Below are 18,660 nucleotides of genomic sequence, written 5' to 3' on the forward strand. Positions count from 1 at the left end.
TTTTTCTGCCATTACAAACAATGGTGTAATGATCATTTTTATACACTTCTCTTTGTACCAATGACTGAGTGAGTTTTTCTGGAACCCATATCTACAAGTGGAATTGCTAGGTTTCAGGCAATGAGCATCTCCTATTTTAACTGATACACACAAACTGCTTTCCAAAATGTATCCAATCACCATGCAACATTCTGTTTCCAACCTTGCAACATTCTGTTTCCAGCTTCCCACATTCCACTCCTTTGCCAAGATCACACTCATTTGCAAGTTGCTAAATTCAACAGACACTCTATCATTTTAGTTGACCTACCATTCCACATACTCAGCCACTAATGGCTCCTTAACATACTTTTGGCCTCTATAATCTCCCAGTTTTCCTAGCATCAGGTTCTTCCGTTCTATCTACCAGACCTCTTAAAAAGTGGTGCTCCTCTGCACTCAGTCGTGGGTCTTATTTAGTCTCTGATTAAGTTTACATTCTTTCCCTACATTCTCATGGCTTAAAATACCAAGTATATGCCTACACTACAAATACCAAGATATGCTCCACATCACACCTTTCTCTTCTGAGATAGAGAACCACAAATTCAGGGACCTGTTTGATCATGTTCTTTGTCTGAGGAATATCAATCTCAGTACATCCAAAACTGATTTCTTGATCTCTTTTCCCTTCACTTCAACAACTCCTGCTCCAGTGATCCTCATTCTACCAACAAACTGCTCTTGCTGAATCCTCCCTTCAACCTCTCTCCACATCCAATCCATAATCATAGCCTCCAAAATATATCTTGTATTTATCAGTTCACTTCCTCCTCTACTGCCACTGTTCAAACAAGCCATCATTTTATCTCTGACTTGGACAAATGCTAGGGCCTTCTAATTGGGACTCCTAGTTTTTTTCTTCTCTCTCTAATCCATATTTTATACAGCAGTCAAAGTGATCTTTTTAAAACACAAATCAGATTATGTCACTCAAACCCTGATTAAAAACTTTTAGTAAGCTTTCCACCTGTAGGATAAACTTTAAGGTACTTAACATTGGCCTGCAAAGCCAGTACTTGACTTTCTCCTGATGTGACTCCTGCCTATCTACCTCATCAGATTCATTTTATATCCTGACACCCTCCCCTCCCAGCTCCCACCAAGGGCTGTTTTCGCGTTTCTTGAACTTGTGGTACTCCTTCCAGCTTAAGGAAATTCATGCAGATAATTCTTCAGAGTACCTGATCACAATTAAGTATAAACTTATTTTGATGTTCATTAGTATTTCCTCTTCCACTAGACAATAATCTGTGAATGTGTTTTCCAGCATCACATACCTGAACATAACCTAGCAGACAACCAAATAAGTAAGCTGAACTTTACAACCTGATTAAAAAGGAGTGATTATCTCATTTATTAGGAGATAATATCTTGAGATCATGATATCCTTTACCTAATACCACAAAATACTATTATTTTGGGACTTTCCTGGTGGTCCAGTGGTTAAGAATCCACCATGCTGTGTAGTGGATGCAGGTTCAATCCCTGGTCAGGTAACTAAGATCCCACATGCCTTGGCGCAACTAGGACAGAGCACCGCAACTACTGAGTCCACACGCCACAGCGAGAGTTTGTGCACCGTAACAAAAGATCCTACATGATGCAAAGAAGGCCCTGGGTGCCCCAACTAAGACATGACTGACGCAGCCAAAAAAATAATTTTTTAAAATACTAACATTTCAAAATTGAAACAATTAGTACTTTATATCACACTAAAATCAGACACTATTCTGCAACACATTTTAACTTAGTAGATTCTTAACATTTGCATTTAATGATTTGAGATTGACAAGAACTGAAATATATTTCTTTACTAATGTGTTAAGCTATATATACAACTCTGATACTTTAATGATACTTCCTCACCTTAGAAATCAAACAGTATCACAAGGTTTATTATGTTATTAAGCAGTATCCAATTTCAAACACTATTTGCCAAACTGATTACTGATAAACTGAGTTGCTCTTTTTAAAATATTAGACAATTTAAAATCTTAATTGAAGAGCAGAAATGCTTATTACATACACAAGTATGCTCACACTTAAGTGTAAGCATTAGAATATGAGTATTCATATTATTTGTAGCCAGCTGCCTCTCTTTAGATGTTTCTCTCAGTACTAAAACTAAATGCTCCTGCTTCCCTTAGTAAGTAATCCTGCATGGTTACATGCCCTGAAGCTGTTTTAAAAACATAACGAAATAAAATTATACTTCTTGGGCATTTACTAATACTTGAGAAATGTTTAAACCAAACTTAATTCGTTTGCATTTATCTCAAAAAACTGTGCTACCACTCTAAAAGCATATAAACAAATCAAAATGAGAAGTCCACCTTTATCTTTAAAGATAAACAAATGGGTGGAAAGAATAGTTAAAAGTCAAATTTCAGAAATCTCTTTATAAAGAAGAAAATCTTTTGACTCAGTTTCTTACTTTGAAAGCATACAAATATCTAAAACCTGCAAAGGTATCTTATTGGAAACTTATGTAACATATGAACCAATAATTATCTTTACAACTTTATAAAACAGATCTAATTAAGACATTTTCTACTTAAAAGTCATTAATAACTCTCCTCTCCATGGAAATCTAACAATCATATCTCAGGTTGCAAAGCTGTCCAAAGTCCAATTTCTATCTACTTTTATAAAGACTTCAGTACTTACCTGAGCCCGAAAATAACCTACACATATTCAGATCCAGGTCTCTGCTCAAACTAGTCCCTGTACATATAATGTCCTTCCTTCTCTCCATTTCCAAATACATCCATTTGAAAGTTTATCACACAGCACCCCTCCTCCAAGAAGGTCTCTAAGAATCCTCTGGGAACTAAACTCATTTACTTCCCGAAACATTTCTTTTTATTTCATTTGGCACTAACACTTGCCTGACATTATCGTTATTTTTCTACCTGCTTTCTCTACTCATCTCCATGTTATAAGCTTCTAGACAGAAAGAACTAAAGATATGATTTAACTTCCCCTCTCTCCTCTCTAGCACTTAACGTAATGGCTGGCATACAACAGATATATACTCAAAACACTTGATGAATTTTATAAAGGTAACACTAAAGTCTTACAGCCTCAAGAGTCAAAGAGGCAGTGAGAGTACTCACTGAAAGTTGTGTTTCACATGTCGCCCATCTTTTTTTACCCACATAGTCTCCCATTCCTTAAGACCTGCTTACATTTCACAACAATAAGATAGTAGGTTTTCTTTTTCCCACATTCAATACATTATAAACCCAATAAATCATTACTATTGATACTAAATAAATTCTGTTGTTTTTAAAGCAATTTCTCTAAAAGAAAAAACAAAAGAAACACAAGTATAGAAATGATTAATTTCTATTTTTACTTAAACCCTGTACTCTCAAATGTTCACCAAATATAAGTACTAGACTATAAACTCTCAGCATCATACTTGGCAAACTGAGATGGTATGAAAACTGTTTCAGTAACAACACTCAGAAAGAAATGATCAGCTCAAAAAGTACTGCAAGACTGCTTTCATTTATAGGACCTGAGGAAGCCAAGAGAAAATAACACGGGTCCAAAAGGCTAAATAAAAGTTTTATTACTTAAAAATGCATCTAGCAAATTAAGCAAAAGTTAAAAAGCATTACATAGCAAAGGTTCTTTAGAATTAACACTAAAAAGGAATTCTTTCTAATCAATTTCATCTTTACTTGCTTATTTCCAAAGTAAAGTGAAGTCGCTCAGTCGTGTCTGACTCTTTGTGACCCCATGGACTGTAGCCTACCAGGCTCTGAGGAACCTCTCAGTCCATGGAATTTTCCAGGCAAGAGTACTGGAGTGGGTTGCAAGTGGTAAAAAAGTATCTGAATTTCCTGAAATATATTTTAGTGCTTTGCCTGCGTGCTGTCGAGTCATTCATGTCCGACTCTTTGCGACCTCATGGACTGCAGCCCACCATGCTCCTCTATCCGTGGAGATTCTCCAGGCAAGAATACTAAAGAGGGTTGCCATGCCCTCCTCCAGGGGATCTTCTGGACCCAGGGATCGAACCTGTGTCTCTTACATCTCCTGCATTGGCAGGTGGGTTCTATACTACTAGCGACACTGGGGGAGAAGGCAGTGGCACCCCACTCCATTACTCTTGCCTGGAAAATCCCATGGATGAAGGAGCCTGGAAGGCTTCAGTCCATGGGGTCGCTGAGGGTCAGACACGACTGAGCGACTTCACTTTCATGCATTGGAGAGGGAGATGGCAACCCACTCCGGTGTTCTTGCCTGGAGAATCCCAGGGATGGGGCATCCTGGTGGGCTGCTGTCTATGGGGTTGCACAGAGTCGGACACGACTGAAATGACTCAGCAGCAGCAGCACTGGGAAGCCCATTTAGTGCCTTAGAATACTTTAAAAAAAAAAAAAAAGGTGAGAGAAAAATGCTAACATAGAAACTTACATCAGCCCCTATCCTAATTACCCTAAATTCTTGTTAATAACCTTCTATTAAGATGTAAATAAGGAGACTTCACTGGTGGTCAAGTGGTTAAGACCCTGAGCTCCCAAAGCAGGGGGCCTCTGTTCCATCCCTGGTCAGTGAACTACATCCTGCATGCCACAACCAAGCCCACATGCTGCAACGAAGACCTGGTGCAATCAAATAAATTTTTTTTAAATGTAAATAAGAATACTACTTTTAAAGGTAGCTAAGGTCATTTAAGGTTACTTCTCTTAAATCACTGGAATATAAACTTACAAAGTATAAATTAGTTATTTATTATGGTACAAAGAATACTTACTTTGAAAAATCAACTGATAAAGGGATGAGTAAATGTACTTTCAAAATATTTTCTAATTCAGACTTGTAACATATTTAAATAGAATTCAGAAGGAATTCTGAAGGCTTTATAACTCTGATTTTAAAATGTCTCTTTGGTATAAACCAATACTATATATAAGGTACATTAACATTGTAGTTAACCAGGGCATATGTTGTATCAGACACTGCACTAAGGCTAAGATATAAAAACAAAAGTTAGCCATCATTTCCTAAGATTTGATTGCAGCTAGATTAACTACAGAAAGGTGGCATGAGGGCAGGAGAAGAGAAGGGAAGAAAGAAAAGGGAGGGAGAAAGGTTAGTTTTGAGCAGAAAGAACATCTTGTCGACCCAAGGAAGAGAGACAGGATCAAGAGTAGTTGGATAATAGGGTTGGGGGGAGTGAAAATGAAAGATAAGACTGGAGAAATACATGGGATCAAACTAGACCTTTGGGTTTGTTTCTGAAATCTGAAAGACATAAAGATATCTTTTCAGAGAAAATTATATCTCTCAGATCTTGAGTGATGACCTTTTAAAAATTATAATGCTAAGAATTTAGTATGAATATAAAATTAGGTATGAACTAATTTTGTTTATAGCTCTATGGAACTGTAACACTTTAAACAACTTTAAAACACTTTAAACACTTTAAAACAACTTTAAATAACACTAATGTGGGATTTCCCTGGTGGTCCAGTGGTTGAACTCCACATTTCCATTTCAGGGGGCACGGTTCTATCCCTGATTGGGGAACTAGGATCCCACATCCTGCATAACACTATTGTTACAGATTATGCTATTTTACATAAACTAAACCAATGATGTATTCGATCCTGAAAATATGTAGCCTCAGGTTTAGTTTGATATACAGACAGATAGATGGAGAAGGAAATGGCAACCCACTCCAATATGCTTGCCTGGGAAATCTCATGGACTGTGGAGCATTGTGGGCTATAGTCCATGGAGTTGCAGACATAGCAACTAAACAACAATAGATAGACAGATACAGATATACAAGTAGATAGATGTATCTATCTATATATATATAGCAACTAAACAACATAGTTTAGATAGATAGAACAATGGAACAATAGATAGATAGATATAGATATACAGGTAGAGATATCTGGTTGCACCACAGAGCTTGTGGAATTTTAGTTCCATGACCAGGGACTGAACTCAGGCTCTCATCAATGAGGGCACAGAGTTCTAACCACTGGACAGCTAGGGAATGCCCAGTTTTCTACAGTTTTAAACCATTTCTGTAATTTGACTACAAGAACATAGTGTAGAAAATGCTTATAAATATGTCACACTGCTGCTGAGTCGCTTCAGTCGTGTCCGACTCTGTGCGACCCCATAGACAGCAGCCCACCAGGCTCCACCGTCCCTGGGATTCTCCAGGCAAGAACACTGGAGTGGGTTGCCATTTCCTTCTCCAATGCATGAAAGGGAAAAGTGAAAGTGAAGGCGCTCAGTCATGTCCAACTCTTCACGACCCCATGGACTACAGCCTATCAGGCTCCTCTGTCCATGGGATTTTCCAGGCGAGAGTACTGGAGTGGGGTGCCATTGCCTTCTCCACCATACCAGCTGCTGCTGCTACTGCTGCTAAGTCGCTTCAGTCGTGTCCAACTCTGTGCAACCCCATAGACAGCAGCCTATTAGGCTCTGCCGTCCCTGGGATTCTCCAGGCAAAAACACTGGAGTGGGTTGCCATTTCCTTCTCCATTGCGTGAAAGTGAAAAGTGAAAGTGAAGTCGCTCAGTCACATCCGACTCGTGGCAACCCCATGGACTGCAGCCTACCAGGCTCCTCCATCCATGGGATTTTCTAGGCAAGAGTACTGGAGTGGCTTGCCATTGCCTTCTCTGACCATACCAGCTAGTAGTCCCTAAATATCAATTTTAAAGAGGCCTTACTTGCTAACTCTGGCCATCTTTCTTGCTCATTTGTGGTTTAGTACCTTCATGGCAATCCACTCTAGCATTCTTGAAGGGATAATCCCATGTACAGAGGAGCCTGGTGGGCTATAGTCTATGGGGTTGCAAAGAATCAGGCACAACTGAGCATGCATGTACCTTAATGAAAACTATGTTAAATGTGTATCTAGAATAACGACTGCTGAAGTTTGAATAAAACACTCATACTGCAAACAAACTGTTTCATATTGATTAATTACAAGATGGGATCTACCAGATACACCTCACAGTGAAAACATAATACTAACTACTAGCCCAGGTTTATATTAACATATACATGATCCAATTTAACTCACCATCTTGCCCTGCCTGAGCATCATTAGTATAATGATGCTTTAAAGCATTAGTTATAATGCTTTATAACTTGGCATAAACACGTTAATAAACAAAATCTAATAAATAAAATCTAAACTCCCAAGCCATTACTTGGCTATAAAGCAGTCCTTTAGAAGTTAACATAAAAATTCACTAATGTACAAGAATCCCCAGTTAGAATACTACAGAAAATGCCACACTACTAAGGAGTTCAAGGAGAAGTGAATTTGCCATTTGAGGGAAAAAAAAATAATCACTCTGGTACAGGATGAAGTAGATTACAAGGTAACAAATGAGAAGACTATTGCAATAACCCAGGTAAGAAATGAAAGCATGGATTAAGACAGTAATGGTAGGAGTGTTGATAATGTAGATCAAGGGTTTGGATTCAAAGATTTTATGGAGGCAGAATCTTGGGGATAGACAGATGTGAGAAGTAAAACAGAGGAATCAAGGACAACCTGCAGGTTTCTAGGAAAAACAATAGTGGTATAATCTCTGAGGAAGAAAAACAGAATTTAGGAGTGAGGAGATTGAGAAGCAGTAGAATTCAACATAATTAACACTTACAGGGACTATCTGATCAGCTTCTAGTCCTAGAAGCTTACTCATACCCAGTTGTTCTCAAAATTCTCTCCCCCATTCACGCAGATATACTAAGAGCAACCATGTTACAACAGAAGCTAGAGTGTAATCTTACCTTCAGGGTACAGTTGACACATAAAGTTTGGATTTTTAACTAAAGCTAGGCCAATGTGCAGACCCCACCTGTTTTATTTAAATATCTATCTATATACGCAAGTGTGTGTGTATAAACACACACGTATACGCACATATACATATATCTACACGTACACATGGGAGAAGGCAATAGCACCCCACTCCAGTACTGTTGCCCGGAAAATCCCATGGATGGAGGAGCCTGGTGGGCTGCAGTCCATGGGTTGCTAAGAGTCAGACACGACTGAGTGACTTCACTTTCACTTTCCACTTTAACACATTGGAGAAGGAAATGGCAACCCACTCCAGTGTTCTTGCCTGGAGAATCCCATGGACAGAGAAGCCTGGTAGGCTGCAGTCCATGGGGTCACACAGAGTCGGACACGACTGAAGCAACTTGGCAGCAGCAACACACATATACATACATACAAATAGATACATATACAAACAATCAAACAAAAAATACCCTAAGGGTCATCACAGTAAATAGGACCTTGTAACTAACTGCTCAACCCTAAGGCAATCCTCAGACTAAAATATCCACTAAGGGCCATTTCATCTGCTAAGACAGAAGTTGACAAACTTTTTTAAAGTAAATATTTTTGGCTTTATAGGCATAAAGTTAGGACTACTCAACTCTGCCACTGTAGTAGCAAAAGCCATGAACAAATGGGTGTGCTGTCTGTGCTCCGGTAAAACTTTATTCAGGGACACTGAATTTTGAGCTTCCTATAATTCCCATATACCACAAAATATTCTTCTTTTGATTTTTTTCTCACCATTTAAAAAAATGTAAAAACACTCTTTGCTCTCCGGCCATACAAAAGCAGGCAGCACTGGACCTACCAACCACAACGTGTCAATCCTTGTGCAAAGGCAACAGAACTGCCCTCTCCTAAAATTCTTTCAAATGCCCTCTAAGTATAAGCCTCAACCTAAAACAACAGAAAAGGAAAATCTTTCTAGCGGACAGAACTGAAAATCTTCATTTGGCTCATCAAAGAACTCACTCCACTTGCAAGGAAATAAGTCAACAAATGAAGGCCCATGTAATTTGCTGGTTCTATCATTCACCTTATACTGTACCTGTCCAGCAAGACATGGTGTAAGTTTGGGAACAATGATACCTTCCTTTCCCTTCCCCTCCTAAGAGTTTCAGGGTCTTTTTCCCCTATCACTGTGTATCAGTTATGTTAGGAATGCTTAAATTTAGTATTTAGTCCACAATTTTCAGACCTGTGACAAAGCATATCTAGGTCTGATTAACAAAGAATATCACCTTTAGAATCTGGACTCAGAGAACAATATACCTCTGGATGCAGTAAGTAGATATGATTTGGGGTATTTCCGTAGCAGAGATGAGAGTGTTTGCTGGTATATATAGTGATATTATATTAAAGAAAATATTAAATATATATAAGAAAAGTAGGACTCTGTGTGTACTAAATAGCCATGGAATGAATGAATTGGACAACTGTTTTAGCGTGTCCTTTATTCCTCTTCTCTGCAGGATGCAACCCTGTAACCAAAGCTGTGGTCCAGAGGTGGACACATAATCTAATGAGTCCCTTTATTGAGATCTGAGATTAAGAATCATGTCAGCCTCTCTGATGGCAGAAGATCAAGATTTAAAATTCAAAAGATACTAGTAAGTATTAAAGTTGATCTGCAGCAAAAAAAGAACTAACTCAACACACAAATAGCATCTTGTAGAAAAAAAAGAGTATCTTCTGAGATACAGAGGATACTCCTGACCTCACATGGAGCCTCTGGATCTAGTTTTTCCTGACTTCCAGCTGTCCTCCTATGGCTTGACTGCCTTCCTGAGAATTCATGGGAATTCCAATAAATTCTTCTTTATGCTTAAGTTAGAAATGTGTCTTTTTCCTGACTAAAACAAGGTACATATTGGACAATCTCAAGAGGGACAGTCAGGTAGATCAAAGAGTTCTAGTGAGTTTAAAACTTAAAGATGGTAGTTACAGCAATAAAAACGGATGAAATCACCTAGAAGAGTGAAAACAGGTCCAGGTGAAAATTCATAACTATCAATATGATCAGCAGAGAATTAAGCATCTGCAAAGAGGCAGCTAGTACTAAGAAAGGCAGGAAAGGGACAGAGTCATAAAAGTCAAGTAAATAAACAGTTATCAAGGAGACAATGGGTAACAATACCAAGTATAGAAAGAGGTAAACGACTAAGCAATGACTATACAATTTGACAACGCAGAAGTTACAGGTGGCCTTGGTAAGAGCAATTTTACTGGCTTGCTAGGATGAGAAGCCAGGCTGAGAGTTCAAGAATACATGGGAAGTACACAACTCTACCTACAAAGTATTCTTCCCATTAAAAAGAAAATTCATGTCTGAACTGGATCAAGCTTCTAGATGTAACTACTAATTTACAGGAAAAACAGTGGACAGAGGAACATATTACATGAAACCACAGGGATGTAATCAGCAAAATCCAGACTATGAGAAATCTCATGGGCAAAGGCTTGGTTTCTTTAACAAACCAACTGCATAGGAATAAAAACAAAAAGACAGTAAGGAACCCATAGAGGAAAAAAGAAAAGAGGGTTGAGATACACATCAATCCAATATGATGTATGAATCTTATTTGGATCCTAATTCAGACAAACTGTTTAAAACAAAAACTCCAGTAAGGGAAATTTGAACAATGACTACAATATGTGATGACATTAAGGAATCACTATTAATTTTTTAAGTAAAATCTTAAATTGGATTAGTGCTTTAATTCTTAGAACCACACAATAATATTGTATAACAGTCTTTATTCTACTAGTGAGTCTTCCCTGACTGTGCCTGAAGTCATCCAACGTGCTACAGTTTCACAGTTAATGCATAACACATAATTATTAAGAGAGATACAGTGATACAAGGACTCAAAGGAGATAGGGCACAATTAGGGTAGGGTGGCGTCAAGTAAAACTTAAGGTAATGGTATTTGCATTGTGCCTTAAATGATGGTGAAATGTAAAGAGGTAGGAATAAAAGAGGAAAAGTGATATTCCAGATGGAAGAAATGATAGCAATTGGAAAGAGGTGGGAAGACCTATTTATGAAGAGCACTGACTGTACTCACCTTTCCATAAAATTGTCCCCACCCTAATGATGACAAAAAGAAAAAGTCAAAGAAGCCAAATAGAAGCCCAGTTCCAGGACAGATCACGACAGTATCTGGGTGGCCAAACCATACTGGCTTTATCTAGAACAATCTATTTATAGAGTCAATTTCTGGGCGTGAGGAGTTAACCACAAGTGTAGGAGTGCTTTTCTTAAACCAAAGAGAAAGGTAGCAAGGTAACAAGTCAAGTTAGCTTTAAGCGGTTTTTAGTCACTGACTATACCTTATTCCATAATAACTGAGACTGGCAAACACCATCCCAGGGATCAAATATAATTGTTTCAACTTAGAGGAAATAAAAAAGGAAGTGGGAAAAGCATAATGAAGACTGGGGGGTTAAAAAGTTGAAAAACCTTTATATTATACATAAAAGTTTTTATAGTAAGATATCTGTAGAATACAGCTTAAACAAAAAATAAAATCTACCATATGATCCAACCACCACACTCTTGGCCAAAAACTATAATTCAAAATGATACATGCATCTTATGTTTATTGCTCACTATTCACAATAGCCAAGACATGGAAACAACCTAAATGTTCATTGACAGATGAATGGATAAAGAATATGTGGTCCATATATATACAATGGAATACTACTCGGTCATAAAAAAGAACAAAATAATGCCATTTGCAGCAACATGGAAACAACTAGAGATTATCATTCTAGGTGAAGTCAGAAAGAGAAAGGCAAATAACATAAGATACCACTTACGTGGAATCTAAACTATGGCACAGATGAACCTATCTACAAAACAGAAACAGACTCACAGACATAGAGAACAGACTTGTGGTTGGGGAGAGGGCAACTAGGCTGGGGCATGGACTGGGAGTTTAGGGTTAGTAGATGCAAACTGTTACATACAGAATGGATAAACATTCTGTATGTTTATCCTACTGTAGAGCACAAAGGTCGTACTGTACAGCACAAAGAACTATATTCAATATCCTGGGGTAAACCATAATGGAAAAGAATATAAAAAGATAATGTATATATGTGTATAATTGAGGCACTGCTATACAGTAGAAATTAACACAACATACGTCAATAAAAAAATAAATTTAAAAAACTAATAAAATAAAATAAAATCTAAGTCATCTATTTTTATAATACACACTTCACTTCTGGGTCACTGTCCAGGTGTACCTTCATTTGATACTTTAGGAATACCTCTGATTTTTATGAAAAAAAATTTAAAGAGAAGGCCTCATACATTCCAGACTCCATTCTAAACCAGTAGATGGTCACAAAAGAAACACCTGTTTTCTTTGTTTCTCTCAGGTACATATAAAAATATGACATTTACCTTAACCCTTAAAAACAAAAGATACATAATTTTAGAAGTCTTCGTCTTCTGTCATCTTCTGTAGCTGATAGTTACTTTTTCCCCTTCAAATACTGGTCACTTGCTCATATGATTTTTTTTAGGAGTACCCTTTTGTGAAATCTTGGGTTGGATATCCCATTCAAATTCAACCTAATAACTGTATAAAATATTGGGGAGGACACAAAGATATATAGTCCTTGCTCTAAAGACACAACAGACCTATAAAAAAATCACAATAAAAAGCAGAATGCATCAACTGTCACGAAGAGTTACAACATCTTAAGTGCACAGAGAAGGGAATGTACATCATCTGACAAGCAGAAACTGAATCTAAATGAAAAGATGCTGTCTTTAAGAATTCTTAATTACACAGCTTCAGAGCACTGTAGAATCACATTTACACCTCAAAATGGTAGACTATTTTCCAATGAATACAGCTAAGCTCTTTCTTTAATCAAACAGTAAAGGTTTGGTCATTCACAAACATCCTATCTTGTTCCCACACCTGACACAGAATTTTATTTAAAGCAAAATCTGTCTACTGTTCCTGTAGAGCTAACAAAAACCAAAGTCGTGAGCCTGCAAGCCACCATAAACTGAATGAAACTGCTGGTGTTAAACACACACACACACACACACACAATTTTTTAATTGCTTCAGGTAAGTTAAGGCTAAAAGAGAATTTAAAATAACTTAAGCTTTGTTTGTGTTTGGAGATTGAAAGAGGCAGTGATGAAAAAGTAAAATAAATCTGAGCAATTTAAAGAAGCCAGCTTTGTTAAAAACCAGATGGCCACTTGCCAACACTTCTTCAGGAACATAAGACCAAAGACGATTCTAGGCAAGATTCACTGGCCACAGAGGCTCTTTATTAAACACAAAATCAAGAAAGTTCTCATAAATATTTCAATTTTAGTAAGTTAAAGGACAGTTAAATAAAAGGAGCACTTTACAAAGCTTTGCAGAATCAATACGGAAACAAAGCTCTGTGCTTTTAACATCGGAGCCCTCAAACACAAGCCACATTTTAAACGTCACATTTACAAACCTCCTATTCACAAACAACTATAGCCTAAATTCCGTCAGGAAAAGTACTGGTAACTGGAAAAGGGACCGGCCTTAGTTTAAAATCTCCAACAGGTCAGCAGAAAAGAAATCGCACAATTCTGAATTGCAAGTGTCTGAGAACCCTAAATCGAACTCTTCGTCTTAGGCTGAACTCTATACGCAAGCATTTCACATCTGTACCTTCAACTTCCTATAAATGATATCGTTTGTGAAAGAAAAGACAATAAGGATACTCCTCAAACTCCTATATCCCATGATCCATCCTCAAAGAGTGGAAGGAACAGCAAAGTGGAAGGAACAAAGCACTGACGTCAATTACGAGATTAACCCCGGGCACAGGCAGCTGGAGGGAAGGCCTACACATCAACACCCAAATACAAGCTATCGGGGTAACTAGCTAGCAGGGCGATTCAGAAGTTATGGGGGGTATTCAAGTATTACACCCCCATATTCCCATTTTTAGTCAATCTCCTTCGCCAGTCGAAGGCGGAAATTTTTTTTCCTTTTTTTTTTTTTCTTTTTTGCGGGGGGGGGGGGGGGGGGGGGGAGGAGAAGGAGGACGTGCGCAGGATCGCGAGAAGGAAAGCGAGAACTAGTTGGGTAATGATAGCCAGAACCTAGGCCTATTCTCTCTTTTAACTAGAAATGACTAGAAATTGAGGAAGGTATTAAAAAGTAACAGATCAGTCGATGATGAATTTCTGAGGGAAGGAACGGATTAAGGGACGAAAGGAGAAACGGTGAAGATGGATTTCTGGGAATTTTTGTTAGGATTGGGTTAGCTTTTTAAATTTTCTTTCTTTCTTTCTTTTTTTTTTTTTTGAGGATCGGGGGTGGAAGGCGAAGATGAGGGAAGAAGCCGAATCGAGCAGCCCTAACCTGGAAGGTCTCTCCGAGCCCCCAGGAGAACCCTGTTCTCCCCTCCCCCCACTGTCTCCCCGCGGCCGGCCCGGCCCTCAGTCAGTCAGTCGGCTGTTCTCACCTCCAGTCCCGGCTCCGCTAGGCCCGAACCATTTCCCGGTTGCGGCAGAGGCGGCGGCGAGCCTGCACCTTCAAGGGACGCGCATTCGAGCCCGCCGGGGGGGCGGCGACAGGCTGCCAAGGGCGAGGAGCTCCGGGCGGCGGCGGCGGCGGCGGCGGCGGGGGTTCGAGAGGTCTCAAAAAGCGCAGGCGGCGACGTACTTCAAACACCACAGGCGGAGGTCCCGCCCCGCTCCATGACTGTCGGGCCTAGCCCCCGACGGCCGGCTGAGGCGACAGGGGCGGGCTGACGAGGACCTAGCTCCGGGCTCCCCCGCCCCGTCCGCTGGCGACGGCGGCTCGACTACCGCAGCCAGGACTGTGACTGACGCAGCGGCCGCGCCACCCATGTGACCAGGGCCGGGCGGGGACCAGAGCGTCACGTGGCGTCGCCGCGCCCCTCCCCGCCACAAAAACGGAGGGCTACGGGGCCTGCTGCGTTGGGGGGTGACGCTGACGGTGGTGACGTGCACGGCCGCCGGATCCGAAGACCCGGGGCAAGCCGGGTACTGGCTCAGGTGGCCTAGGCCAGCGTCCCGAGCCCGGCGGCAGCGTCTGACAGGGCGGGCTGGGCATTACCCGGCCTGCACACCCCGGCGCGTAGCCGCTAGTGAAGTTCGGAAGGGCGGGGCCGGGCCGAGCCGGATCTACCGGTTCTGGGGCTCAGGAGAGAAGTCTGTCAGCCTAAGGGTGTGGCTGAAGCCCCCAGACCCTCTGTCAGGTGCTGACGTCTAAGCCCGGGGTCAGTTACGAGACCCTCCACAGCTCCGGCCGAAAAGGGAAGTTTGCCGGGAGTTTCTGTGCAGGAGGCCGCCTAGAACCTCGCATGAACTTCCACGAAGCCAAGCCAGCCCTTTTTTCTTCGTCATCTCAACAGCTTCTACCATTACTACTTTTCTTCAGGACATTCCAAACACTTTCCTTCAGTTGTTAACATCCGTGCCAGTCAGGGCAAGCTATAATTTTATGGAGAGTAAAGTCATAGTTACAGACTCAGTTCAGTTTAGTCACTTAGTCGTGTCCAACTCCTTGCAACCCCACGGACTGCAGCACGCCAGGCTTCCCTGTCCATCACCAACACCCAGAGACTACTCAAACTCATGTCCATCGCCTCGGTGATGCCAGCCAACCATCTCATCCTCTGTCCTCCCCTTCTCCTCCCGCCTTCAGTCTTTCCCAGCATCAGGGTCTTTTCCATTGAGTCAGCTTTTCCAATCAAGTGGCCAAAGTATTGGAGATTCAGCTTCAACATCAGTCCTTCCAATGAGTATTCAGGACTGATTTCCTTTACGATTGACTGCTTGGATCTCCTTGCAGTCCAAGGGATTCTCAAGAGTCTTCTCCAACACCACAGTTCAAAATCATCAATTCTTCCTAGCTCAGCTTTCTTTATAGTCCAACTCTCACATCCATACATGACTACTGGAAAAACCATAGCTTTGACTAGACAGACGTTTGTTGGTAAAGTAATGTCTTTGTTTTTTAATATGCTGTCTGGGTTGGTCATAGCTTGTCTTCCAAGGAGCAAGTGTCTTTTAATTTCATGACTGCAGTCACCATCTTGTGGTGATTTTGGAGCCCCCTCCAAAAAAGTCTCTCACTGTTTCCATTGTTTCCCCATCCATTTCCCATGAAGTGATGGGACCGGATGCCATGACCTTAGTTTTCTGAATGTTGAGTTTTAAGCCAACGTTTTCACTCTCCTCTGAAAGAGCAGTGGCTTTCATCAAGAGTCTCTTTAGTTCTTTGCTTTGTGCCATAAGGGTGGTGTCATCTGCATATCTGAGGTTATTGATATTTCTCCCAGCAATCTTGATTCCAGCTTGTGCTTCATCCAGCCCAGTGTTTCTCATGATGTACTCTGCATATAAATTAAATAAGCAGGGTGACAATATACAGCCTTGACAAACTCCTTTCCCGATTTGGAACCAGTCTGTTGTTCCATGTCCAGTTCTAACTGTAGCTTCTTGACCTCTATACAGATTTCTCAGGAGGTAGGTAAGGTTGTCTGGTATTCTGTCTCTTTAAGAATTTTCCAGTTTGTTGTTATCCACACAGTCAAAGGCTTTGGCGTAGCCAATAAAGTAAAAGTAGATGTTTTTCTGGAACACTCCTGCTTTTTCTATGATTCAATGGATGTTGGCAATTTGATCTCTGGTTCCTCTGCCTTTTCTAAATCCAGCTTCAGACTAGACAGGATTTTCAAAGTGTCTCATACAATACATAGTTACACCAATATGGTAACTATCCAGAGAAACTACTTTGGGTTCATCATTTGGAAAACACTTTATAACTTCCTGCTTCTTATCTGTTTTCTTTCCACCTAGGGCCGTCATGGAAAGCTGGGGTTTTTTTCCTTTCACTTTCTACTAATTTTGAAGGAAGCATTTTAAAGATTTTTTAAAATAAAATTCAAGGATTTTAGGAGCTTTTTGATAAACTATAAAGAATGTGCATATGAAAATGTTTTTATTAGTCCTAAAAGCTGGTCCTAAATTTATTAGGACTAATGAATTTATTAGTCCTAAATTCATCAGCATTATTTTTTCTTCATATAATTCTGAAGTGACGACATATTCTTTAAGGCTAAACTATTTATATAGATTTTGTCTATGTATCTATGTAAATTAGGAAATGTAGTCATGCAAAACCCAAAATGAACTATGATAAAGTAGAGTGAAAAATAATTGGCACCCGCATCTCTGACCTTCAACTATTCCAGTTCTAGAGGCAATCCCTTAACCCTCCCCAAGATGTGTCATAAATATATATTAAAATACATGTACTTTTTATGCAAAAGATAACATACTGTGTATACCGTTAAGTTCTTTTTCTCAGTTAAATATCCTGGATATCTTCTCAGTTCAGTTCAGTTGCTCAGTCGTGTCTGACTCTGTGACCCCATGAATTGCAGTACGAAAGGCCTCCCTGTCCATCACCAACTCCCAGAGTTCACTCAGACTCACGTCCATTGAGTCAGTGATGCCATCCAGCCATCTCATCCTCTGTCGTCCCCTTCTCCTCCTGCCCCCAATCCCTCCCAGCATCAGAGTCTTTTCCAATGACTCAACTCTTCGCATGAGGTGGCCAAAGTACTGGAGTTTGAGCTTTAGCATAATTCCTTCCAAAGAAATCCCAGGGCTGATCTCTTTCAGAATAGACTGGTTGGGTCTCCTTGCAGTCCAAGGGACTCTCAAGAGTCTTCTCCAACACCACAGTTCAAAAGCATCAATTCTTCGGCACTCAGCTTTCTTCACAGTCCAACTCTCACATCCATACATGACCACTGGAAAAACCATAGCCTTGACTAGATGGACCTTTGTTGCCAAAGTGATGTCTCTGCTTTTTAATATGCTATCTAGGTTGGCCATAACTTTCCTTCCAAGGAGTAAGCATCTTTTAATTTCATGGCTGCAGTCACCATCTGCAGTGATTTTGGAGCCCCCCAAAATAAAGTCTGACACTCTTTCCACTGTTTCCCCATCTATTTGCCATGAAGTGATGGGACCAGATGCCATGATCTTCGTTTTCTGAATGTTGAGCTTTAAGCCAACTTTTCCACTCTCCTCTTTCACTTTCATCAAGAGGCTTTTGAGTTCCTCTTCACTTTCTGCCATAAGGGTGGTGTCATCTGCATATCTGCTGCTGCTGCTGCTAAGTCACTTCAGTTGTGTCCGACTCTGTGCGACCCCATAGATGTCAGCCCACCAGGGTCCCCCGCCCCTGGGATTCTCTAGGCAAGAACACTGGAGTGGGTTGCCATTTCCTTCTCCGATGCATGAAAGTGAAGTCCCTCAGTCGTGTCCGACTCTTAGCAACCACATGGACTGCAGCCTACCAGACTCCTCCATCCATGGGATTTTCCAGGCAAGAGTACTGGAGTGGGGTGCCATTGCCTTCTCCGCTGCATAACTGAGGTCATTGATATTTCTCCTGGCAATCTTATTCCAGCTTGTTCTTCTTCCAGCCCAGCGTTTCTCATGATGTACACTGCATACAAGTTAAATAAGCAGGGTGACAATATACAGCCTTGATGTATTCCTTTTCCTATTTGGAACCAGTCTGTTGCTCCATGTCCAGTTCTAACTGTTGCTTCCTGACCTGCATATAGGTTTCTCAAGAGGCAGGTCAGGTGGTCTGGTATTCCCATCTCTTTCAGAATTTTTCACAGTTTATTGTGATCCATACAGTCAAAGGCTTTGGCATAGTCAATAAAGCAGAAATAGATGTTTTTCTGGAACTCTCC

The 18,660-nt window shown here is 40.4% G+C and overlaps 1 protein-coding gene across 3 annotated transcripts in view; it reads right to left on the reverse strand.

Annotated features, from left to right (window-relative positions):
* Positions 1 to 14,741, reverse strand: part of AFF4 (ALF transcription elongation factor 4) — an 84,941-nt gene extending 70,200 nt beyond the window's left edge. For 2 of the 3 annotated variants that reach the window (XM_010807254.4, XM_005209304.5), the window contains exon 1: positions 14,377 to 14,741. The gene's annotated coding sequence lies outside the window, so the exon portion shown is untranslated. The remainder of the gene's footprint in view (positions 1 to 14,376) is intronic. The other variant, NM_001191129.1, reaches the window with a different exon arrangement.
* Between the last annotated feature and the right edge of the window lie 3,919 nt (positions 14,742 to 18,660).

The sequence above is a fragment of the Bos taurus genome, chromosome 7 (genome assembly GCF_002263795.3).
Source record: "Bos taurus isolate L1 Dominette 01449 registration number 42190680 breed Hereford chromosome 7, ARS-UCD2.0, whole genome shotgun sequence".
Lineage (NCBI taxonomy): Eukaryota > Metazoa > Chordata > Mammalia > Artiodactyla > Bovidae > Bos > Bos taurus.